Source organism: Dreissena polymorpha, chromosome 2 (genome assembly GCF_020536995.1).
Source record: "Dreissena polymorpha isolate Duluth1 chromosome 2, UMN_Dpol_1.0, whole genome shotgun sequence".
NCBI lineage: Eukaryota > Metazoa > Mollusca > Bivalvia > Myida > Dreissenidae > Dreissena > Dreissena polymorpha.
The window spans coordinates 105028448-105055037 of NC_068356.1; the positions used below are offsets into that span (position 1 = coordinate 105028448).

General features: G+C 34.0%; 1 long non-coding RNA gene across 1 annotated transcript; it reads left to right on the forward strand.

Annotated features, from left to right (window-relative positions):
* The first annotated feature begins 23032 nt into the window (after nt 1–23032).
* Nucleotides 23033–25647, forward strand: LOC127868897 (uncharacterized). The gene is made up of 3 exons (XR_008044300.1): nt 23033–23135; nt 23505–23604; nt 25608–25647. It is a non-coding gene; the product is annotated as an uncharacterized LOC127868897 (long non-coding RNA).
* Nucleotides 25648–26590: the final 943 nt, after the last annotated feature.

Below are 26590 nucleotides of genomic sequence, written 5' to 3' on the forward strand. Positions count from 1 at the left end.
TTAACTGCCTTTATTTGTGTTGCGTTTCACGAAAAATAACAGGCATAATAACAGTCTTAGTAAAATTCTTAAATCTCTTTTTAAGACATCTATACCCAGGGATCAGGAAATCTCCGAATCCCAATCGGTCCGAGAGACGGCCGAAACCCTCTGATACCTCTTCGCCCCGCACCCCCCACCCCCTCCAAAAAAGACTATATTCTCTAAATCTTTCATGCATGGAACAATACATTATGTTTGATGTGATGTGAAAATAGGCCTTTTATTTGAAATCACATTAAAAACATCTTATTTTGTTTTAGAATTGTTGGTCTTATTAATTATTTTAGAAAGAAATGTCCAATCGGTTTAGAAGGTAGATAGAATGAGCTCTATTTGTTTTTGAACTCTATAAGACTCCCATTTGATGATTTGATTAATGACCAATTAAGTTGTTCAATGTCAATAAAACATGTAGTATTTGCAAAGAAAGCAAGAAATATTATCATATTCAACAAAATAATACTCCTTTAATATTCACAATCTACCATGCATCATTTAATACTGGACCGAATGTGGTAAATAATAATCGGTTTTCGTGGAACAAGTGTGTCACTTGTACTTCTCAATCAAGCGTGCCCAATTGTTTACATTGTTAATTCCCCTAATTTATGATCGCCTCGGGCATTTTTTGACATGGGGTTATCAATTAGCGGATTAATCTCGGGACTGCGGAGATAAATGTACTGGTAAGTGTGTAGAATGTCACACCTGTCTGTGAAATCCGGACCGATTTTTATGATAAATCTCAATTTGCAATCGGTCCAGTACGACCAAAATCGGTCAAAAACCGATAAAACCGGCATTTTCCTGATCCCTGGCTATACCCCTGTCTTAACTATGATTAGCAGTCTTAAATATGGCCGATTAAGATATAAGAATTTAGTGTCTGTGATATTTTGTGCCCAAAGTATGACAAATATATTTTAAACACTATTTTTGTGTATTCACGACATAACAGAAATTTATAGGTTTAATGTCCAGTCAGAATAGAAGAATGCTAATAGATGTAGGTAAATATCTCTCAAAATCCGAAATTCAATTTAATTCTTCCAGGCAAATAACACTTATCACTGTATCTTAATGTATTGTTGTTTACATGTTGGCTTTACGTATTGTAAATGCATTATGCTAATAAAGAATATGTTATGTTAAGTTATGTATTGCAGTCAGTTGCAGACTCTCTAGAAACAAAGACGAATCGGCATATTCCCCTCCCACCTCTTCTGTCATCAAGAGAGAGAGAGAGGGAGAGAGAGAGAGTTTGGTCATACTTGATTACCAGTTTTAAGTCAATGTGAAAATTATATTACTTACGAGAGTGAGTAAGAGAGAGAGAGAGACCCAGAGATAGAGAGACCCAGAGAGAGAGAGAGAGAGAGAGAGATAGAGAGAGAGAGAGAGAGAGAGAGAGAGAGAGAGAGAGAGAGAGAGAGAGAGAGAGAGAGAGAGAGAGAGAGAGAGTGTTCCCCAGACACTTTAACAAAGTTAATGTACATACAAAACGATCCATTACATAATGTAACTTGAAACCTGGATCACTTAGTAAGCGCAAAATACATACAATCATTGCGAGCTGTACTGTATTTACATGCATGCAAAAATATCGGGCAATTTTAACAGTTGTAAACAGTCGTGGAAATGGTGCAATTTTAACGGTTAGTTCAGTTACTTAAGCCTTTTAACATGTACACAAATTTTTCACTTGTGTGCCAAATTTATTGAGGTGTATATTTTTTATGACTTTCTATAATTTTCTACTTTAGGCAACTGGAGCTACTGTGTATTTTAACATGTTCAATTTATGATATATATATATATATATATATATATATATATATATATATATATATATATATATATATATATATATATATATATATATATTAGGTATTAGGTAATTAGGTATGGGTAATTTAATCATTTATAAAACAAAGACCTAAAACGAGGAATACTTAACAATTGTTAAATGTTGTTAATTTTCTTCACTCAGTCACTCACTCACTCATTCTTTCACTCTCTCACTCACTCACTATTCACTCACTCACTCACTCACTCACTCACTCACTCACTCACTCACTCACTCACTCACTCACTCACTCACTCACTCACTCACTCACTCACTCACTCACTCACTCATCTCTCACTCACTCACTCACTCACTCACTCACTCACTCACTCACTCACTCACTCACTCACTCACTCACTCACTCACTCACTCACTCACTCAATCACTCAATCACTCAATCACTCATTCACACACATTCATTCATATTCATTCATTCATTCATTCATTTATTTATTTATTTATTTATTTATTTATTTATTTATTTATTTATTTATTTATTTATTTATTCATTTTTTGATTGATTGATTTTTTTATTTATTTATCGTGCAAAATTAACTGTCTTTGCGTGTATATTCAAATCTCTTTACTAGAGACAAGGATCGATTGATATTTGTAACAATCAAGCATTTTATGATTAATAAAACTATATATTTAATATGTTTTACGCAAGTATTTTGGATTGCTTGTTTTCATGATGATGTTTTGTGCACTGCTGTTACGTACAATGGTTACACGTAATAGCCGATTTTATATTTTCCGCTAATCGTTAAATACATTAATTGTGTAGCAGTTAAATTCAACAACATTTTTTATTAATAATTGTATATTATAATAAAACTGGCTAATATATATATATATACACTTAATCCTGCTTATCCATTTCGGACTAATATGTTCTTTTTTTAAATCTGTGAACATATATTATTTAAACAACTGTTTTTCTATTTTGGCTTTAAAGATTGGCTTAAATGACTGCTCAATATGCCAAGAGATGACATGGGGTTATCATAAATTGTGTTTAATGGCCATATAATCATCTGCCACATGTGGTTGATGCAGGCACCCCAAGTATAGGTCCCTGATTATATGACACCATGTTTACTTTGTAGCTGTCTGGACAATAAACGATCATAACATGATAATCGGTTTGAGATTAACGAACATAATTATAAAATGCATTTTAACACCGGGTTAAACATGATGAAACAAACAGGCTCACAATTGGTGTGAACAATTAAATACCAACAACAACCTTTATTAGCATATATGATAACACAATGCTTTTTTGCAACAAAACAGAAAGTGACGCAGTGTGTATAATCATATCAATATATTGATTCAATAAGAGAATTAATTAAGTTAAAAACAACAACAACGACAGTAAAACAGCAGTAATCAAGATAATTATATCTTCAACTGTAACTCGTGGAAATTGTAGATTTATTTAAATTATACAAACATATTCAATGACAAATATCAATTAACATGGCTATAATCTTGTTATTAATTATAACTGATTGTCCATATTAATACGCATTTCATTAGCAGTTAAAATATATAAGCAAGGTTTATAATGTCTTTCTTTTATTTACCGACTGCATTAGAATGTTAAATTCATTTAACGTCATCTATGGTTTTAAATGTTCGTTTCTAATTTATTAATATAGGGGGCAAACAAGTAGAAAGTGGCACTCGTTTTCTATAGCTTGACCTTTGCAAAACTTATATTTTCAAATAAAAACAATAAATTTTAGTGAGAGAATTTATTTAATGTGTTACATTGTAAGTTTTTAAAGACATATTAAGGTTCAAATCAGAACTATTTGTTGCGTTAATAAATTCGATATATATATATATATATATATATATATATATATATATATATATATATATATATATATATATATATATGTTGTTTGTTGTCAACCTTAATAGTGATTTTTCATTAGATTAAATTAATTCTGAAAGAATTTGCATTTCTGATTTTTTTATAACTCAAATGATGTGCTAATTAAGTTAGGAGATCTTTGTGGTTACCACATATACCGAGCACTTAGATTGAATTCTACTCCCGAGTTCGTTTTAAGTAATAATAACAACACTATATTCGTTACCAAAATGCATTTTTTCTTGCAAGCTTATGTTTTATTCAGACATAATTTATAAAATTATATTTGATATAGTGCATGATTATCAATAAGATCGATGATTATGTTCACCGTCTTTATATGGGCGGAGCTTATACGAATTCCATCTATTTTTGCCAACCAGTGGGCGGAGTCTAAACTTTGCAGCTGCGTGTTACATCACTCGTCAACTGATATAATACATAATCGTCACAACACATTATAAATCCAACATACTAGTATCTTAATTACAGTTTTACAGTTTCAGTTCGTGCTGTTATAAAGTAGCTTAAAAGCATTGCTATTATAATTGGTAAAGATGGAGTGGTCTGTTCGCTTGAGTGCGATGACTTTGCTGTTGATAGTCAACGAGGAAGTGAAAGGCATCATATCTGGACTGAAGGCTGCAAGGAACAGTATTTCACAGCTGAAGGTATGTTGTATAGCTTGATCTCCTAATAACATATTAAAAAATATCTCCTGTATCTTGCACTATCCCCCGTAACCAACTAACACGTCTTTCTGGGGGCGATGGTCATATGGGAGACAATCCAGGTGCACTCGATAAAACATAATGAAGAAGAAATATGTTAAACTATACCAACATCATGGCAGACATTATTTTTTCTTGTATTGCATGTGGTACCAATGTCATTGACGATGATGAAGCTATTTTGTGTGATATTTGTGAGAGTTGGCAGCACAGGAGATGCAACACTGGCAAGTTAAGTTAAATTATTATATAATCCTGTATGAAATAAAATAATTTTGTAGCCCCAAAAAAGGGAAAAAACATACTTTATATTAATTATTACAATGTCATTATAACATTATTTTTTTTCATTTTGTCACAGTGCTTACTGATTATTCTATGATTATAAGAGTAATTTAATTCAATAGTTGAACATTACATGAAAATTCATTTTTATTTTCCTTTTCAGGTATTACCCTCAGACAGTATCGCCGGATGATGAGGCAGGAGATTGAACTTCCCTGGCCTTGCACAAGCGGCCAACGGACCAGAAGAGCTGCACAGACTGATGGCGTACGTCGACAGAACGTGGATTAACGGGAACCTGTGGAGACCGGAAAACTGGAGCGTCTTCAGATAGACAGTGCGTACCAACAACGATGTTGATGGATGGCACAGGGGCCTCAACAATCGAGCCGATGGGAGCAAGCTACCCTTCTACGTGATGGTGCCTATGTTGCGTACAGAGGCGGACGACGTCACCCTCACAGTTCGGTAAGTGTCCGAGCAGATGGTGACGAGGAACCACCGAATGCAGTACAAGAAGCTCCATGACAAGCTCTACGAAATCTGGGACAGATATGAGAATGAGGATGAGTACACCAACTCGAGGCTGCTGAGGGAGTCAAGCAACCTGGTTGGAACAGGACCTATACATTTAATAGAAAACAGCCATGTGTGCTCTAAAAAGAACAAAAAGTACCAGTACGTCATTGATTTTGTGTTTACGTAAACGGTGTCCATGTACATACTGTAGAAATGTATTTTTCAAAATGAATGGCTATGTGTCGCTAAATGCGTGTTACTGGGGATTTCAAGTCTGTAATTGTATGATTTATTATGTGTTTTACTGTCAACTGTCCGACTTTTCACGGAATCACCAACGAGTGGTCGAGTAATAAACATTGGACACTTGATGAGCATTTCCATTAAAAAAAACTGTGGATTTTCTGTTCTAAAATTATAAAGTCGGACACATGTAAATAAAGCGCTTAAATGATGCAATACCATTAAGAAATATATCAATGAATGTACTCGCCTTTTCACCAACAAATGTCAAATTTCATCGCAATTGAGGGAGTTATTACGTGTGTCCGACTTACGTACTGTCCGAATTTACGTACTAAACCAGTAACCTAGTTTACCTTATCTCAACGAACAAAAGACGTTTCCTTCGCTAAAATCGACATTAACCTTACTTTCATCGTAAAAGAAGTTAAACAATTAGCCAGTACTATTTAAAAATACATTATCAACACAAGTATTTTAGCTGGCATACAATATAATCTATGGCAATATATTAGTCTAAATTCATAAATAATATGTCACAAAATACATTTCATTATTAAACACACCTTCATATTAAACCATATATTATTTATCTCTATATATTATATATATGGTACATAAAGGGTCAGATAGTGGTACATAAAGGGGTGGTACATAAGGGGACTGGTACATAAAGGGTGACAACCGTCACACTACACCCAATACCCAAACTGTGATTTATACTGGTGTGATTAATCAAGCAAATTCAATATTGATTTTTAAATATTTTTTTATTCACACTAAGAAAACGTAATTACATCGTTGAAAACAATGGAGGAATATCACTGTATTATAATAAAATGTCAATATATTTCTAGAACAAATAAAAATTTAATTAGTTCAGCATTGTATAATTTAATTTCTAAAACTGAATTTGATCAGCCAGCATGTATATAATTTTATTACAGTTACAAATGTGGCCCAATAGAACGTAGTTTACTCACTTTTATCATTCATTTACTTTTTATTATATGCTAATAAAGGTTGTTGTTGGTATTTAATTGTTCACACCAATTGTGAGACTGTTTGTTTCATCATGTTTAACCCGGTGTTGAATTGCATATTATAATTATGTTCGTTAATCTCAAACCGATTATCATGTTATGATCGTTTATTGTCAAGACAGCTACAAAGTAAACATGGTGTCATAAAATCAGGGACCTATACTTTTTTTACAACAACAACCTTTATTAGCACATAAGCATAAAACAATGCTTTTTTGCCACAAAACAGAAAGTTACGCAGTGTGTGTGTTAAAAATACATTAATTCAATATTCAATATGAGAAGTTTACAAAAAAAAACAGTAGTACAGCAGGCAGTAATCAATATAATTATATCATCAACTGTAATACGAGGAAAATGTAGAATTATTTTAATTATACAAACATAGTCAATGAAAAAAGTAAAATAAAAAATAACATGGCTATGTCTTGTAGAAGTTAACAATTATAACTGATTGTCTATGTTATTACGCATTTCATTTGCATTGAAAATATATTAAGAAAGGTTTATTATGTCTTTTTTATTTGCCGACTGCATTAGAAAATCAAATTTATTGAACGTTGGCCACCTTTGAAAATATGATTTTAGATGTTTCTTTCTAATTTCTCTATAAAAAGGACAAACAAGTAGAAAGTGATACTCGTTTTCTATAGCGTGTCCGTTGCAAAACTTACATTTTCTATTTTCGCGTAGTATGTTATTATAACGACCTCTTTCGATTTCTAATCTATGTGACGATAATCGAAATCGTGTAAGTGATGTTTTGTATTTCTTATTTGTTATAAAATCAAGATATGGTTCTTACTCAAAAGTGTTTTTAAATCTACAATAGCTCATGAGTCTAGGGGAGTTATTTATTTCACTATACCAGCTTTGTTTGTAATTATCTAATAAACGTTGTTTAATTGTATTGTAGATTAATGTTTGATCGGTTTGATTTGTGATAGTTGTTTGATCCGCCCATATATTGCTTAACCCAAGCTCGTCAAGAGTGTTTTTTATGTGTGACGCCCAATTTCGATGGTTGTATGTGATATTTTGTTGTGCATCGTTAAATATCACAGAATATATTGTTTTTGTGATACTGTTATAACTTGATTTAAGTATTTTTAACCAATAGCGGACTATTTGTAATTTGCCTATTATGTATAGCGGGTATCGTCCTAATTCTCCGTACATACCAGATAGTTTTGTAGATTAGTTTACTTTTAAGATTTTTCGAAGTAGTTCTGTATGTATTATTTCGATTTCTTTACCTTTCGTAAATCCCCATACTTCTGCTGAATAGTGTAGGGCTGGGGCGACTAGTTTATCAAATAGGTTTAATTGTTCGCATGTTGAGAATTCGTATTGATTAATAATAGTGAAAAATTTATGTAGAGATCTATTTCCGCGTTGTGCTAGTGTTTGGGCTGTTTTATACCAGTTTCCATTCTAAAATAGTGTTATACCTAAGTACTTGAAAGATGTCTCTATTTCTAATAATTCCCCGTAGAGGTAAAAGTTTTAATTTGTATGGCGATTACTTTTTTCAAAGATCAAGACCTTTGTTTTACGTGTATTAATTTTAAGTTGAGATACTATGCAGTTATTTTCAATGTCATTCAACATTGATTGTAATGATGTTGGTGATGTCGAAAATAGAACTTGATCATCTGCGTATGATAACAAGAAAAACTTAATGTCGTTAATCGTTATAATTCCTTTGATGTTTGAATTTATGTTCTCTACCATATCATTGACGAACATTAAAAAAAGTATGCTTGAACACGGGTCTCCTTGTTTTACTCCTTTATTGGATATTATATGATCGGATATTTGTGATTTCATTTTAACGGCTGCCTTAACAGAAGTATACATAGCTCGAAACGTGGATACAAGTTTGGTACTAATTTTTTGCGATATCAGTTTTTGCCATAATAGTGCACGGTTTATGCTATCATAGCATTTAGCATAATCAATGAAAATGCAGTATAATTTTTGGCCCGAATTAAGTACTTTATTTATAAGACTGTGAAGTATAAAAATACAATCTACAGTACTTTTGCCTTTTTGATAACCGTATTGGAATTCAGATATTGATTTGTTCGATTCGCACAATTTGGTTAGTCGGTTTAATAACACTTGTGAATAAATCTTTGATATTATATTATTTAGGGTTATTCCGCGATAGTTTTCTGCTTGATTTGGGTCACTACTTTTATAAATTGGTGTAATGTAACCTAGTCCCCAATCTTTCGGGTAATTTCAACTTTCAAATATGTTATTGAATATATGTGTCAGATGTGGTTTTATGATGGTGTATGAAGCTTTGATTATTTCAGCTGGTATCTGATCCGGCTCGCTTGATTTTCCGTTGTGTTGTGTTGATAATGCTTGTTGTATTTCATTCTCTGTTATCGGGGAGTCAAGAAAATAATTCGAAATGAAATCCGACGACGCTAAAGAGCATACAAAAAGGCCAAGGCTACCAATTCAGATCATCATTGGCACATTTATCGCCAACAACGTAATATGGTCAATTATCTTGTAAAATCAGCAAAAAAAGTTCACTTTGATAATCTTGCTAAACAAATACGTGAAAATCAACACTCCTCATCCAACTTCTGGAAGATAATTAAAAGATTCACGAATAAAAACACCTCACATAACGAGTTGCCTCCCAATGGTACAATATATGAGCCACCTCTTGACAAAGCAATTATCCTAAATTCCTTTTCCAATCTCAATCGACTTTAACTATACCCAGTACGCACATGCACAACTTACATTCCCATGAGCCAGATTGCCCAGTCTTTCAAGATCTCATCATTTCCCGTCAAGATGTTTTAGATTCCATAAAAGTAATGAAAACGGGAAAGGTTCAGGACCAGACAAAATAAATAGCCAAGTTCTAAAGCAAATTGCATCTGAGATTGCAGGTCCACTACAAAAACTTTTCAATTGTTCCATCAGTACTGGTAGAGTCCCTCGGAGTTGGAAAGAAGCAATTGTTTGTGCACTTCACAAAAAGTCTGATCCTCAGGATGTTGGAAATTATAGACCGATCTCACTTTTAAGCGTGTTAAGTAAATGTCTTGAGAGAATTCTCCACAAATACATTTTTAACCATTTAAGGGCTACCGATTTTATAACCCCATTTCAATCAGGTTTCATACCAAAAGATTCCACTGTCAACCATTAGTCTCGGTATATCATACCTTTATTAAAGCTGTCGACGAAGGTCAAGAGGTTAGAGCCGTTTTTTGTGACATTTCTAAGGCATTTGATAGAGAATGGCACAAATGACTTATTCACAAGCTCCGACTATGTGGTATCTCTGGATATCTTCTATCTTGGTTAAAAGATTACCTACAGGAGAGGATCCAGTGTGTTGTAATTTCCGGCTGCCAATCTTACCCATTACCCATAAATGCTGTTGTGCCTCAAGGGTCTATATTAGGACCCCTCCTCTTTCTTATATACATCAACGATATTATACGAGATATAAACTGTCCAATTCGCCTATTTGCAGACGATACTGCGTTATATATAATCGTCGACAACCCGACTGATGCAGCTAACCATCTTAAGTCTGATCTTGCAAAAATCCATTCTTGGGCTGATAAGTGGTTGGTTACCTTCAATTCATCCAAAACCGAATCCTTAGTAATGTCTAGAAAAGTCAACCGCCCAATCCATCCCCCTCTTTTTCTCAACGACTGCCAAAATCACTGAGGTTTCGTCTCATAAACATCTCGGCTTACTTTTTTCTGATTCATGTTCCTGGCACGACCATATTGAACCAATCAAGAAGAAAGCATGGCAGAGAATTAATTTAATGCGAACGTTCAAGTTTACGCTCGATAGAAAGTCTCTTCTATTGATATACACAACATTTATCAGACCAATGCTCGAATATGCTGATGTAGTCTGGGACAACATTACTACACACGATGAAATTGAACTTGAAAAGATTGAACATGAAGCGGCAAGAATAATCAGCGGAGGAACACGTTTAGCATCTCTGCAGAATCTATATAATAGAACGGCTCTTGAACCATTAAAAAATAGGAGAACAAAACATAAACTCACCAATTTCTATAAAATGTATAATTCTATATCACCCCCCTATTTGTGTACTCTGATCCCCTCTAGCGTTGGAGACAGTTCGGCTTATTCACTTCGCAATTTTAACAATATTCGCAGCATTCAATGTAAATCACAACTTTTTTCACGATCTTTCCTACCATCAACTTTATGGAACAATTGACCTGAATCTGTAAGAACAGCTCCTTCTTTATCAGCTTTCAAAGCAAATCTAAACAAAGACACAACAAAAATCCCCAGCATTACTACAATGGAGAGCGGCAGTATAATATTCTACATGCACGTTTACGAATGCATTGTAGCAGCTTAAATGAACATTTGTACACAAAAAATATTGTACAAAGTCCATATTGTCAATGTGGTGAGATTGAAGATACATACCATTTATCCTTCAATTGTCCAATTTATACTGCAAAAAGAGTTATCCTTTTTGACAATCTGTCCAGATTTCAACCAATAACTCTGCAACTACTTCTTTTTGGTGTTAAAGACGGATCATACGAAGCAAATTCACTAATTTTCAAACATGTTCTTTTTTTTATCCGAGATAGTCATAGATTCTAATCCTTCTCCATCTCAGGAACAAACCATTTCTGCTAACGATGCCCATTCCCGCGACTACTTCCTTTCTTATCGCAACTTCTCTTATTCGAACTCTACTCTTACACTTCCTTCCATTTCCTTCTCAACGTATTACATTTTTGGTATATATACTACCCTGTTATATGATTTGTATTACCACATATATATTTTCTCCATTTCTAAACGGTATTCAAATACCAATAACTGAACTATACGTTTCATAGGATGTCAACCTTTATGTACCAGTCCCATTATGTACCACCCCTTTATGTACCACTATCTGACCCTTTATGTACCATATATATAATATATAGAGATAAATAATATATGGTTTAATATGAAGGTGTGTTAATAATGAAATGTATTTTGTGACATATTATTTATGAATTTAGACTTATATATTGCCATAGATTATATTTTATGCCAGCTTGTGTGTCAGTGACTGTCTTAGTATAATTTATTAGCCCCAGTAGTAATAAATGATTCATATTCTTACCTGAAATTAAAGTATATTATAAAAATCCATTTGTCACTATCTTATCATGACCAAGTCTAACTAAAATGTTTGTATTTCCTATTGTATAGTTGAGATGTGACACTTTGAAGAGAAGAGAGAATGACCTTCATTTTCAAACTGTAAAAAATAAAATTATTTCCTTTTTAATCATGTTTAGAGAATGACCTTAATTTTCAAACTGTGAAAAATAAAAATAAATCCTTCTTTAATATAAAGTTATTATATTTTAATAAACATGTATACAAATTGTTTACTTTGATTAAATGAATAATAGTGTTTTGCATAATTATGTGAACAATCTTATTAGTACATATTTTTGTGATAATGTAATGATTCAATGTGCAGGGATGGAAACTTACGTTAAACAATTGATTTCCAACACTGGCAACCATCTTTAGCATTTTGGTTGCCCAGCAAAGACTCACGAGCCCAGTATGATGTTTATGTAGTGTCGTATGTATGTAGGACGTCTTTGAAATATAATAAAAGATAACTAAACAACAACATTGCTTAATATACAAATTACCGGTAATGATTAACTCACAGTAGCCAATTTCATTAAATGTTTAATTGCACTGAATTGTTTCAAGCTAAAAAAAGCAAGTTGCCCATCCAGACTACTAACTTTTGAATTTGTGTTGCCCAGGACAAAATGTACTGGCCCTGGGCTCACAGGCAACCACTAATTTCCATCCGTGATATGTATGTTTCAGAAGGAAAACGAACCTTAAGATTTGCCAAGAGTTAACAACCTTTCCTTTCTTAACTTAACATTGTACAAAATTTTCATTTAACATGCCTTAAAAATCTTCTGACAAAAAAGAACAAGTCAAAAGTAAAGTTATGCTACTTAATACGAGGAGAAAATAAAAGACACATATACATTCATCATTGTTTGAACTTTTGAACCATAGTATTAGAAATACCTAAAAAAAATACCTATGAAATAGGATATTCAAGCATTAAGTTCATTGGTATGTCATGTCGCCAAAATTGTAAGATTTTTTTTTAAACTGAATTCTATTTCAGGTGAAAGTAGGAACAGCTTGCTTTCTCCTCTCTTTGGACGATAACACCAATGAAGGAAAGAAAACTTGTTCGGCTTTCTTAAAAAGATGGTCCAGCTATGGTAAAATATTTTTCATTCTTTTCAAACAAAAGTTTACATAGCTATCAGCTTATTAATCATATTAATGGCTTCTTGGTTACAGTAACATTAACAAATTGTACAATAAACATTATTTTGTATTTTTAGCTCTACTGCCCATAGGTCAGAAGAGCTTATGGGAAGGCATGGTTTCTGTCTGTCTGTGTGTGCGTTAGACTTTCTCTTGTTTATCCGATAAAGTCCACATTTTTCATCCGATTCTTTTCAAACTTGTCCCGTGTGTTGATATTAATGAGGAATCGAACCCTATTGAAAATGGGTTACATCAGAGTAAAAAGTCCAGAATTATCTCCCTTTGAATTTGAGAAAATTGTAAAATAACGCTTGTTTACGCAATAAAGTCCACAGTTTTCATCCAATCATTTCCCGACTTGCACAGTGTCTTTATCTGAATGATGAGTCAAACCCTATTGAAAATGAGCAATATTGGAGTTATAAGTCCAGAATTATCTCCCCTTGAATTTGAGAAAAAAATGAAAATCTTTTAAATGTTGCCATAACTTTTGCAATACAAAATTGTATTGAAGATAGCAACTTCATATTTGGCATGCATGTGTATCTCATGGATCTGCACATTTTTAGTGGTGAAAGGTCAAGGTCAGTGTCATCCTTCAAGGTAAAAGGTAAAAAAAATCAAAGCGGCGCAGAAGGGGACATAGTGTTTCCGACAAACACATTTCTTGTTTGTTTAAATATGAAATTCTATCCTTTTGAAACTTCAACGGATGTTTTATATCATCAAGGGCCCATTGAGAGTGAAGAAAATTTGTCCAACTTATTGTTGAAAAGGAGCCATTTGAAGTTTAAATTTTACGTTTCTTCTTGTTTATGCGATTAATTTTCCATTTTAGGTCTGTTTAAAACTTACTCAGATTGTTCATACTACCAAGGGCTTGAGCCCTATTGATTCCAGCCAGTAGAGCGATTCAGGCCCTCATGGGCCTCTTGTTTCTTACACGCTTTGATCATTATGTGCCTTTACATTGTTGAAATATGTCAATTATCTGGAGAAAAGGTGTAGTAGCTACCTGTATAACATAAAATTAGATATGTTGATATTTTTAAGGGCTGATGATTTCAATTTCTGAACTTTGAACAAGAACAACACATTGTTTATAAATAATTTATTAAAGAAAATGGATAAGCAGAATTAACAAGTATTGCCAGTAAACTAATTGAAATGAGTTGGATTAAAAAGAACAGTAACAATTTCATTGTGTAAATATCCAGATTTGAAGATGCATTTGTATTTGTATTGAAATGTTTACTACGTGTAGTTCAACCAGTTTTTTTATCTGATTTTGGGAAAAGGGCCTGGCCTTTTTTGAGGGGAAAAATCGCGCGAAACACCGGATTTTGGAAGAAAAAATCACACGAAACGCCTGATTTTTGGGGAAAAAAAAGGACAGTCTTAAATAATAAATTAAGCATATTTTACTGTTTTTAAAACAAATTCAAGGAAACCGAAAATTTAATCATGCAATATTATTCTATTTTCTACACTTATATATACTTATATACTTATATATTTAATGTTAAAAAAATAAAAAAAAATTTGGAGGGGGAAATGAAATCTAGGGGAAACTTTACCAGCTGAGGGGAACAAAAAATCGGAGGGTAAAGGGCCGATTTTCGGCGGGTCACAACATATGATAAAACCACAATATCTGGTTCTGTAGTTTACAATACAATGTTTTTATTGCAGTTCAGTCAACCACATCAGAATCAGAGAACGATATGACAAGTAGTGATGATTTCTTCACTGGTATGCTTTATAATTTCAGGGCTTTTTTTGCAACTTTGGAAACATGTACTTTACCCTTTAAAATTGAGAATTCCAGTGTCAATTTACCCCAAATTGGAAAAATATTAGTCAAACTTAATGAATTGATGAATAAATTGTTTTTGATAAATGATTTAATTGGTTATTTCAACATGTAAGTCCTTTATATTCACTGGAAGTCTCATATTTTCTAAACTATTCCAAATCAACCTATTGGGATATTTTGTGGGGGGGGATTTGGGAAAAAATAAGTTTTGCTATTGATAATATTGCTAATAGTGGCTATAAAATCAGCTGAAAAAAAGCCTGAATTCTTTTGTTGACACTGAATTATTTATTTTTATATTTTTTCAATTTACAAACAAAGGAACTGCTAAATGAACTTAATAGAATAGTTTTTTTTTTGCAAGAATAAAGCATATGTTTAATGGTGACCCATGTTATAACCACTTGTGTCATTGCAGATAGTTTTAAATTTATAAAGAAGTGTGCTTCAAAATTGCTATATTTTAACAGTTTGTATTGATATCGTCCATAATGTTGTGCTGGATTTTTTAAACACATAAATAAATGCAAAAAAAACACACAGTTGCATTGAAACAATATTTTGTCTGCTCCATTAGGATACAAAAAAATTGAACAGTTGTCCTCAAAAATAAAACTAGCGAGCGAAATAAACAAAACGGAATGAATGGTGTGTGTGGGCGTAAAGTGAATGGGTATTCATTCTATAGTTTGTTAAACAGAGTCTTTTACTGATGTGCCAGACCTTTCTTTGGATGATGGAGTTGAGGCGTTGATAAAGGCACGTGATTCTTCTACGAAAGGTACCAGTAAAAATATAGATTTTGCATTGTCTACGAAAGGTACCAGTAATAATATAGATTTTGCATTGTAGCACTAGATTATTTTTATAATTCTTTTAATAAAAAAAAAATCTGATTTCCAAATCAGTCCAGCCCAAAAATCACCGTTGTTTAAAAGAAATTGATCTATTAAGACCCATATTTACTGCAAGTAAATAACTATTGGTATCTATACACTCGATCAGAGCTTCCTTAATTGGGCAGAAAGATAATTTTGTGAATCAAGATATTGTTTTCACCCAATTGGGAACATGTCCGTTGCCATTCGGAATTTTTCGCGCCATGAAATCACCAAATTAGGAAAAATCAAGTTGTGAATTGTAACAATTGAAGAATGGTATTTTTTATGACTTCGTTTAACTTTTGGCATCTTATATTAACACAGGACAGCTACATAAACTTTTATTCACAGTCTTGCACAAACAACAACATTCGACCGAAACACAGATTGTTACAGACATAGTTCTCTGCTTTTATCTGCTTTAAATATATCAAGCATGGCATCTTTCTGGGCTAATGAGAGTCCAGACACCCCCAGGCTGCATAGCCTCATCACTAGACTACTGTCATCTTCGACAATTGTTTTGCAGTGTACTGAGGGAAAAAGGTGGACTAAACAGACGCTTAACTTTTTACGAAGCAAAGATCGCTTAACAAGTTGCTTTTGACTTATCTAGGCTTTAATTTTGTTCTCTAATATATTGTCGGAAGCGTCAGAAAATTCAGACGAGTTTATATTTTGCCATAGCATACACGTATTTAATGTGCAAATTTAACGTTAAATGTTTAAACCAGTCAATGATTGAGAAGTAAAATGGGCAGCAAGTTAAAACAGTCTCGAAATAATTCAAGTTGGCGATATCGGGGATTGTTTACTCGATTTTGTTGTAGTTTTTTCGGAAATTGGGATGGGTCTGGTTCATTTTAGGAACGGGTCCATAGGTCATTTGGAACAAGTCCGTTTACCCTATCTGTCCATAGAAGGAAAAATAACACTAGCTTCTGTCTCTTCCATACATAATATGGCTATTGAAAAGTTTGTAAGATCAAGTTGCTGAAATCTCGACAATGCTGTGTTTACTTGTTATTTATATTTGAACTTGTTAGGCAATGAACAATGATAATTTGCTGAAAAACAATAAGTACTACTTTGTTTCAGACACTTATGAGAATGAAGCAAAGAAGATGTTTTTGGGTAAGAACAATTATATATAATGTTGGAGTGAGCTTGTGATAATGATATTGTTTGGTATTTTCATTCCGCCCATTATTCTGACTGTCTGAACTGGGGTCTGTCACACTTTTCTTAGCTGTTCTCAGAAACTTTTGTATGGAATTTCATGAAACTTAAAAATAAATGTCTAGCATACTGCCAGTGATAAATAAATGAGTTTGCTATATATGCATTGTTATCTGAGGCATTAAGATCATGATATATCGATAAATCAATTTAATGTTGCACCACTACAGGCAAGTTACAATGCAATCATGAATGTCTTGTTTGAATTTACTGTTCATCAACAGGAATATTTGATGTCCACATTGAAAATCTCATCCCACCTTCGCCAAAAAGAGCATCAAGACTGATGGACCTTGAACATGTGAAGATTTTAATGGACTCTTTTCAAACTGGAGTTTTTTTCAACAACTTACAATCCTGTAGGGAATGGTCCCTGACGATTGTGACCCGTCGAAATTAAAGATTAAAGGTATATATTCGAGCACTATTTTATATATTTAGCTCACCACAGTGCAAAGTGCACAGTGTGAGTTATTGTGACAAGTCTTTGAAATCAATGTCTTTCATCATACATTGTACTGCAGTTTTGCATGTGTAAAGATTGTTAAGATTGTCCTGATAACTTCAGCGTTATGCCCCCTTCTGTGACTTTAATCAATATAATCAATAAATGTTGGTAACCTTTTTTGTGTGTCCAGAGCTGTTTCTTTTTAAATATTGGATATAATTTTATGAAACTTAAAATAAATGTGTATTATTTAGACAATAACACACGACAGAGCTGGGCTGGACGTCTTTAATCTGCCCGCTGCCAACATAACGCGGCTATGTTGAATCTCAATTTTATTGATCACCGTTGGCTAAGGCTGAATGTGGACGCCATTTTGTTCAGTAAAAGTCGCGCGATTCCATTCTTTTCTGATATGAAAAAATCGGCCCGGCTCAGTGGGCTGATATAATTTATATTGGCCCGCTAGAGATGAATAACGGCCCTGTCGCAACGTCATTTTGTTACTATTTATAGTTAAGATATGTGATATACTGCAATAGTGCACATACAATTATGTTGGGATAGCCTTGGTACTTCCAGAGTTTGGCCCCCTTAATTTATCAAAATTTAAGAGTAGATTAGTAACTTGCATGGACTAACAGTCCCATTACTACTGAAAATGAACGAACATTTTGTAATAAATTTCGTAAAATAACGTATAATAAACAACGACACATAGTGTTCATTTTTACATCAGACAATTGCCGAATTTTCAACGCCAGATGTGGTCTGGTAAAATAGATGTTTGTAGATACAAAATGCTCGTTTTTAGCTCACCTGAGCACAACGTGCTCATGGTGAGCTATTGTGATCGCATTTTGTCCGTCGTGCGTCGTCAACATTTACCTTGATAACACTCTAGAGGCCACATTTATTGTCCAATCTTCATGAAACTTACTCAGAACATGTGTCCCGATAATATCTTGGACGGGTTTGAAAATGGTTTCGGTTGATTGAAAAACATGGCCGCCAGGGAGAGTGGCAGTTTTCCTTATATGGCTATAGTAAAACCTTGTTAACACTCTAGAAGTCACATTTTTAGTCCGATCTTCATGAAACTTTGTCAGAATATGTGTTCCAATAATATCTTGGACGAGTTCGAAAATGGTTCCGGTTGGTTGAAAAACATGGCCGCCAGGGGGCGTGGCAGTTTTCCTCATACGGCTATAGTAAAACCTTGTTTACACTCTAGAAGTCACATTTTTAGTCCAATCTTCATGAAACTTTGTCCGAACATTTGTGCTAATAATATCTTGGACGAATACGAAAATGGTTTCGGTTGGTTGAAAAACATGGCCGCCAGGGGGCGTGGCAGTTTTCCTTATATGGCTATAGTAAAACCTTGTTAACACTATAGAAGTCACATTTTTAGTCCAATCTTCATGAAACTTGGTCAAATCATGTTTCCCAATAATGTCTTGGACGAGTTCGAAAATGGTTCTAGTTGAATGAAAAACATGGCCGCCATGGGGCGGGGCAGTTTTCCTTATATGGCTTTACTGTATGGTAAAACCTTGTTAACACTCTAGAAGTCACATTTGTGGTCCAATTCTCATAAACCTTGGCCAGAATATTTGAACTAATAATATCTGGGCTAAGTCTAAAAATGGTTGAGATCAGTTAAAAAAATGTCCGCAAGGGGGCGTGGAATTTTTCCTTAAATGGCTATTTACTACAAAACCTTGTTAACACTTTAGAAGTCACATTTATTATCCAATCTTTAAGAAACTTGATCAGAACATTTGTTCTAACAATAGCTCGAGTGAGTTTGAAAATGGTTATGGTTCGTTGAAAAACATGGCCGCCAGGGGGGGGGCAGTTGTCCTTATATGGCTTTAGTGAAAACTTGTTGACACTATATTAGCCACATTTATTGGCCAATCTTCATGAAACTTGGTCAGAACATTTGTCTCAATGAAATTTTGCCAGAGATTGAAGCTGGGTCATATGAGCTCAAAAACTAGGTCACAAGGTCAAATATAAAAAAACATGTTAAAAAATCACTTTTTTGGTCCAAAATAATCTTCATGAATCAGCTTGTATTTTTTTTCAGAATAGTCTAGTTCCTCTGGCTTTCAGGTGAGCGCCTTAGGGCCTGATGGCCCTCTTGTTATAATTATTTTGCATATATAATGCCATCTTCATTTCCCGCAACAATATGTATTCATACGACACATTAACACTAACAGGGTACCATTTAAGTGTTTCTGTTTCATATAAATAGATCTATTTGCGGGAAATAAACATGGAATAAATTGTGTCACAAATAAATAAAAACGAGCATTTTGTTTCTTTAAAGATCTATGTAATTATACCACATCTAGAGTTCAATTTTGCCTATTGCTTAAAGGAACACTGATTGTTTTGGTGTTGACTTTATTTTACAAAATACTTTACTAATTTTTGTTGATTTTGAGCGTTATAGAGGGTTTAATATAAAAAGAGAAATACTTATGATGAGCAGATTTAAGACAGTATTTAACTATCAGGGATCGGTGAAATAATGATTTTTTTAGAACTGCAGGTGCCGTACAGGTTGAGACCCTTGGAGGGAACCACACAAGGGAAGCCCTTCAGGGTCTTCTACGGCGTGGTCTCGCAACTATTACTACAGTCAAAATGAATATTTATTCAGGCCAGTCAACATGCACCGCCTTAACTGTGGGATGGCAGCACAATGTTTTGCTTGCAGGAGAAGCAAAAGCCTCTAAGCTTCATTGACAAGATGATGCTTATGAGACAGGTTCGCCCATCAATGCACATGTCACCAACGGATATGAAGGCTTGGAAAGAAGTTCTTTCTTCCATTTTTCATGTGAAGGTATAGTTACACTTATATAATGGAAGGGTCTGAAACGTGCATTCTCATGCTTATATAGTATGGTTTGACCAAGACACTTTTAAACAGTTTTTCTTTGAATTATTTACATTTGAATCAATGAACAGAGGCATCAGTTGGATTGGCATTTGACTACCTGCTAACTTATGAATGACTGTTGAATGATTTGACATTGAATAAATATAAATAAACACCATTTTAGTGAATATTACTTATGTAGGCATTAACAATATCATAATCTTAACATAGTTGGTGCACATTAAAGTTGTCTGCAAAAAGCAATACCAATCCTATGTTAAAGCAAGCACGTTGAGAGACTTTATTATAGTTTAACCCTTGGCGGGCGGCGGGCGGCTTCCACAGCAGTGTCCGCTCTCTAATTCAAATAGTTTTCATCCGATCTTAACCAAACTTGGTCAGAAGTTGTGTCTAGACAATATCTTGGTCAAGTTGAATATGGGTCATGTTGAGTCAAAAACTAGGTCACGGGGTCACTTAGTGCATTTCAAGGATTAAGCATGGTGTCCGCTCTCTAATTGAAGTAGTTTTCATCTGATCTTCACCAAATTTGTTCAGAAGTTGTGTCTAGATAATATGTAAGTCAAGTTCGAATATGGGTCATGCCGGGTCAAAAACGAGGTCACAAGGTCACATAGTGCATTTCAAGCATTTAGTATGGTGTCCGCTCTCTAATTGAAGTAGTTTTCATCTGATCTTCACCAAATTTAGTCAGATGTTACATCTAAATGAGATCTAGGTCAAGTTCATAAATGGGTCATGCCGGGTCAATAACTAGGTCTCGAGGTCACTTGGTGCATTTCAAGCATTAAGCATGGTGTCCAAACCCTACTAACGGGCATATCTTGTGACAGTTTGGCACTCTTGTTCAAATTTGACTTTTCTGCTGTCCAATTGTGTACAATATTTGGAGTAATATAATGGGCATTGTTCACTGTTGAAAGAATAAACAGGTCAAACGAGTTAGTTAAAATGTGGTTACTGACCAATTATCTGCAACTCATCTTACTACCAGTTGTTTATAAAAAAATACATCCAATATTTTACATTGGACAGTCCTCTAAGTTGATTATTCAAAGCGTTATTACTTATAGTTTTGTATACTGAATGGTTATCATTATTCATGATTTACAGGACATCAGAAGATTGCAGAATTCGTATGGTCTGCATTTGAACATGGCTCAGCTTGAACAGAGAGTTTGGGCAATTGTGGAGGAAGTCTCGGGTTATGCAGTGAAAATCACTGAAAAATTCTTCAGACCACTCTTGAAAATTCAATCAACCGAGGATATTGAGTCGTGTCTGAACATTCTGCGAAGCGAAGGATTAGCTGATTATAACAACAACCTGTAAGAATTAACGTTTGTGAATTTACAAAACTGTAACAGACTGTAAAATTTTCATTGTATTTATTATAAATCAAGTGGGAGTGGTTTCATGGGAACAAGCATATTTATTTATCAATTGATGATTTTCAGGCACAATTTTTTCAGACCTGCCTTCTGTGATCTTGACATATTTGTCACAATGATTGTTTGATGTTTTGTGTGCTGTTAATCCGGATCATGCTTGTCTGGAGAGCTACTCTGTCATTAGTAGGCACAATATCAAATAATTTGACAGTGGCTTTGTCAAAAATCAACCAAATTTACTGCATTTTATTTAAACTGTATGTCTTTAGCTGAAGGGTATCATCTTATTTGAATTATTTAAGGAAAGAGTGTAAATGTGAATATTAAATTTATTTAAGAAATAATAGACTGGTAGGCATTAGTTATTGCAGTAATGACGAACAGTTTTGATACAAAGCAATTAAACCCTTACGGTGCTGCCTGAGTGGCTTGATTGCAACAACAGAACAACACACTATTTGTTTAACCCAAATTCAGAACAATTCATTGTTGATTATTTAAATTCTTACCGGTTTGTATTTATAATTTACCTGTATTTCAAAGGTAATAAATGAGAACTTTTATATAAGCCCCCATCCTCCATTTTCAGCGGATTAAATATAAACATGAATATGCCATAACAATTTAAATAAAATGTTGGGTTATTTATAAACCTACTTTCAAAGCATTCAAAGCCGTAAGTGGTTTGTTGCAGAATCAACCACAAAACTTCCTATTTTGTCAATAGCAAAGAAGTTGCCATGGTAGAATTATAAATAATGAATTATTTTTGTGTGAGTTATGAATACTGCTAATTCTAATTTGGGACAGATGCTCAAACGCTATTACAGTACTATGTACTGTGTATGTAGTTTTTTTCTTACATTTCTTGATTGGTTGACCATAAACAGTGTTTTAATAAGTATTTTCTCTCTATGTCCTTTCTGTACCTTTTAAAAAAGGGGTTGCTATATTTACTCTGTTTTCATTTTTATAATTTCACAAGCATGTTGAGGCACATGTGTCGCGGGACGTTTTTAAAGCCCAGGTTTATTTTATCTTATTTTGGGGAAAGGGCCTGGCCATTTTTGAGGGGAAAAATAATCGTGCGAAATGCTGAAATTTGGGGAAAAAATCACGCGAAACACCGGATTTTGGGGAAAAAACGGAAAGTCTTAAATAATCATTTTAACATATTTTGCTGTTTTTAAAACAAATTCAAGGCAACAGATAATTTAATTATGCAATATGTTATAATTTCTATACTGGATCAGGTTAACTTATGAATTTAAAGTTAAAAAAAAAAATAGGGGAAAAAATCAAGTCTGGGGGAAAAATGTAAAACATATTGGTGTTGTTTATATTTGAAGTTAATATTTAATTAATTTTTAGAAAGGAATTTTTGGGATCCAGACCACTTACAAAAAAAAGAAAGCAAACTGACCTGGAAGATGATGCCAATGAGGAATGTTCAAACACTTCTGAGGGACTCCTTGTAAGTAAATTATTTACTTTTTTGTGTAACAGAAACATGAGCAATTAAATAAATAGTATTTGGTTTATGTATTTACACTGGTGAACTGCAAGTATTAAGAAAGGCCTTGTGTTTGATTGGAAATCAGGTAAATGATGTTAAAATGAAAAAGTATTTGATCTTTTAAATAGCATGAAAAAGCATTTTGAGAACATTAGCTGTGAAATTGGGAAGTTGAGCTTCAATTTTCCTTGTGAGAATAAAAAAGTTTGTTTGCATGGCAATAAAAAAAACTACAGAAAATTTTCGTTGTTGGGAACATGAAACTTCTATTAAAATGGGCAGAAAAAGGGTCTGCTAATAGATCAATATATTAACTTTTACTTCTAGGAGAAGTACAGCAAGGTAGTTGATGAGCTTCAAATGATGAAGGACAAATGTTCCAAACTGGAAACGGAAAACTCAGAATTGAGGCGTCAACTGACAGAGCGTAAGTGCATATATTTCTTATAATATTCTTGAACACTTAATGAATGGATCTTTTTTTATAAATGATAACTTTTTCTTGACTTACACTTACAGAGTTTAGAATAATTCACAAACACTGGTTCACATGTAAGACCACTTTGAGTGAACACACATCTTTTTATGCCAACCCCATTAATTTGCCTGATATTTCAATGTTTTTAAACCTGAATATGCAGTTTGAGTTATTACTTATTAGGCATAGACACAAATGTCCAGGCTTCAAGTGCCAAATAACCTAATAAAGACCCTTTGAGACACCAGTGACAGTTGATCAGATATAAGTTGACATACATTGACACTTGATCATAAGTGAGTTATCCTGATTTATATGTAATAAATATTTTTATGCCCCCCTTCGGAGAAGAGGGGGAATACTGTTTTGCACATGTCGGTCGGTCCGTTTGTTGGTCGGTTTGTCGGTCCATCTGGCAGAGGACCCCTATTGATTTTCAGTTCACTAGGTCAAGGTCACAGTGGTTCCGGATAATAACTCAAGAATGCCTAGGGCTTGATCATGAAACTTCATTGGTACATTGATCATGACTGGCAGATGACCCGTATTGATTTTCGGGTCACTAGGTCAAAGGTAAAGGTCACAATGGCCTGGCTGCCACTTCAATGAACTGCCCATTTGGGGAGCATGCGTGTTTTACAAACAGCACTTGTTTTTACATCTTCTGTAATATATTTCTATTAAATTTGTCTGTTTATTCAATTGTCAAGTAAATGATAATAGAAGTATTCTTTCCAACAATTATCCTAAGATTTAGTAGAGGGGGAATACTGTTTTGCACATGTCGGTCGGTCCGTTTGTTGGTCGGTTTGTCGGTCCATCTGGCAGAGGACCCCTATTGATTTTCAGTTCACTAGGTCAAGGTCACAGTGGTTCCGGATGATAACTCAAGAATGCCTAGGCCTTGATCATGAAACTTCATTGGTACATTGATCATGACTGGCAGATGACCCGTATTGATTTTCGGGTCACTAGGTCAAAGGTAAAGGTCACAATGGCCTGGCTGCCACTTCAATGAACTGCCCATTTGGGGAGCATGCGTGTTTTACAAACAGCACTTGTTTTTACATCTTCTGTAATATATTTCTATTAAATTTTTCTGTTTATTCAATTGTCAAGTAAATGCTAATAGAAGTATTCTTTCCAACAATTATCCTAAGATTTAGACATAAACAACCGTTTTCGCAATTTATCTACCGTTTATTGTTGGTTCACCCATTGAAATACATAATTTGGGTATAATTTAAAAAATGTGCTAAAATGATGACGACACGGTGGTCTGCTCAACTTGTCACCTGTCCCAAATAAAACCATGAATAGTTGTACTATCAAGATGAACATTTTTTTATGGTCCATTTCTCAGAGACTGTCTAAGACATTTGGTTCAACTTGGGTATTCACGTTTACCAATTAAAAAAGCATCTCAGTTCTCAAGGGCAAATAAGCCTAAATTTAATCATTAGGGATATGAATTAGCGAGAGTCCAGTAGCCATGGGCCCTAAAACTTGAGGTGGGCTCAAAAAGATAAGAACACACTTGGGAGAAGAATGGGTTAAAGTTTTAGTTTTATAACCTGTTCTCATAATTATGGCCCATGTTCATGTTGTTCATTCCATTGTTTATTGACCCTATTGTTAAGGACAATTTCTATAAAAAATGGAAATAGATATTTGGCCATAGTCAAGTATTCTTGTGTATTGTCACAAAGTGAACTTATTTATCAATTGCAGATAAACCTTGATATTATTTTGTTAAATGTGTGCCCCATTTTGAACATTGAGTGTTGGAGTGTCACAGGTAACATTTACTTTACATGGACAGTTAACCTTAATACTAATGACTTCCTCTTCTCTTCCTAACACTCGGACAAGTGGATGACACTGTCTGCAGGTGGCTCATGCTCGGTAGTTCATCAAGTCAGTTCAGGGTATTTTATTCTATCTGAAAACAGATTGCTCGAAGTCCAAGGAAAATTCATCAAAGGAGAAAGAAATTGAAGCATTCTGGAGATTCGAAGACGGACGAGAAAAGTGGTTGCCGGCAAAATTGATCCGAAAAAATGCTAACGGTAATTTTAAACATAAAAAATATTTAACTAATAATGTACAATTTCCAAGTGAGATGAACAAAATCCCATATGATACTGACCATGTACAAAAATAAGCTTTAAATACTGTGAATAAATAATCAGCTGTAAGTTCCCTACCGGTATGCCATGAGGGAACTATAGATTTGCCCTCCGTCCGTCAGTCCGTACGAAAAACTGGATCCTGCGATTTTTCTGAAAGTACTAAGAATTTTTCAATGAAACTTAAAATATGGATAGACGGCATGATGGGGATTATGCACTGTATTTTCTTTTTTCTGTATAGTGTCGAATGTGGTTGCTATGACAGCAAATATACTAAAATATAAGAATCCGGATAATTGGCTATTACTTGGTCATTTATTTATAGATTGTCTTCACAAATGGACATAACAATATCTTAGGATAACCCTTCAAGTGGACCATATTGAATATGACCTTCACCAATTAATAACCTTGACATTCAAGGTCAAAATTTTCAATTTTGTATTTTGCTCAAATTGGCTATAACTTCGATATTCATGAATGGATTGTCTTCATACTTGAACGCAACAAACTTTTAGACAAAACCTTCATTACATTGAAACAGAATTTGACCATAAAGTCGAAGCTGATTCGTAGACAGATCACGTGATCACCAATTTGCCGATTGAGTCACGAATTACCTACGATTCCATTACGACGCCTAAGAACGCACTACGACGCTGTTACGAGTTAACTGCGATACAATTCAGTCCTGGAGGTCCTGGTCAAATTTTAAACACGTTTAAAATCTGGCCACGATTTTTACGGGAGCTCACGAGTTGCAGGAATCACTTACGACCGGCCCACGACATGCTACGAATGAG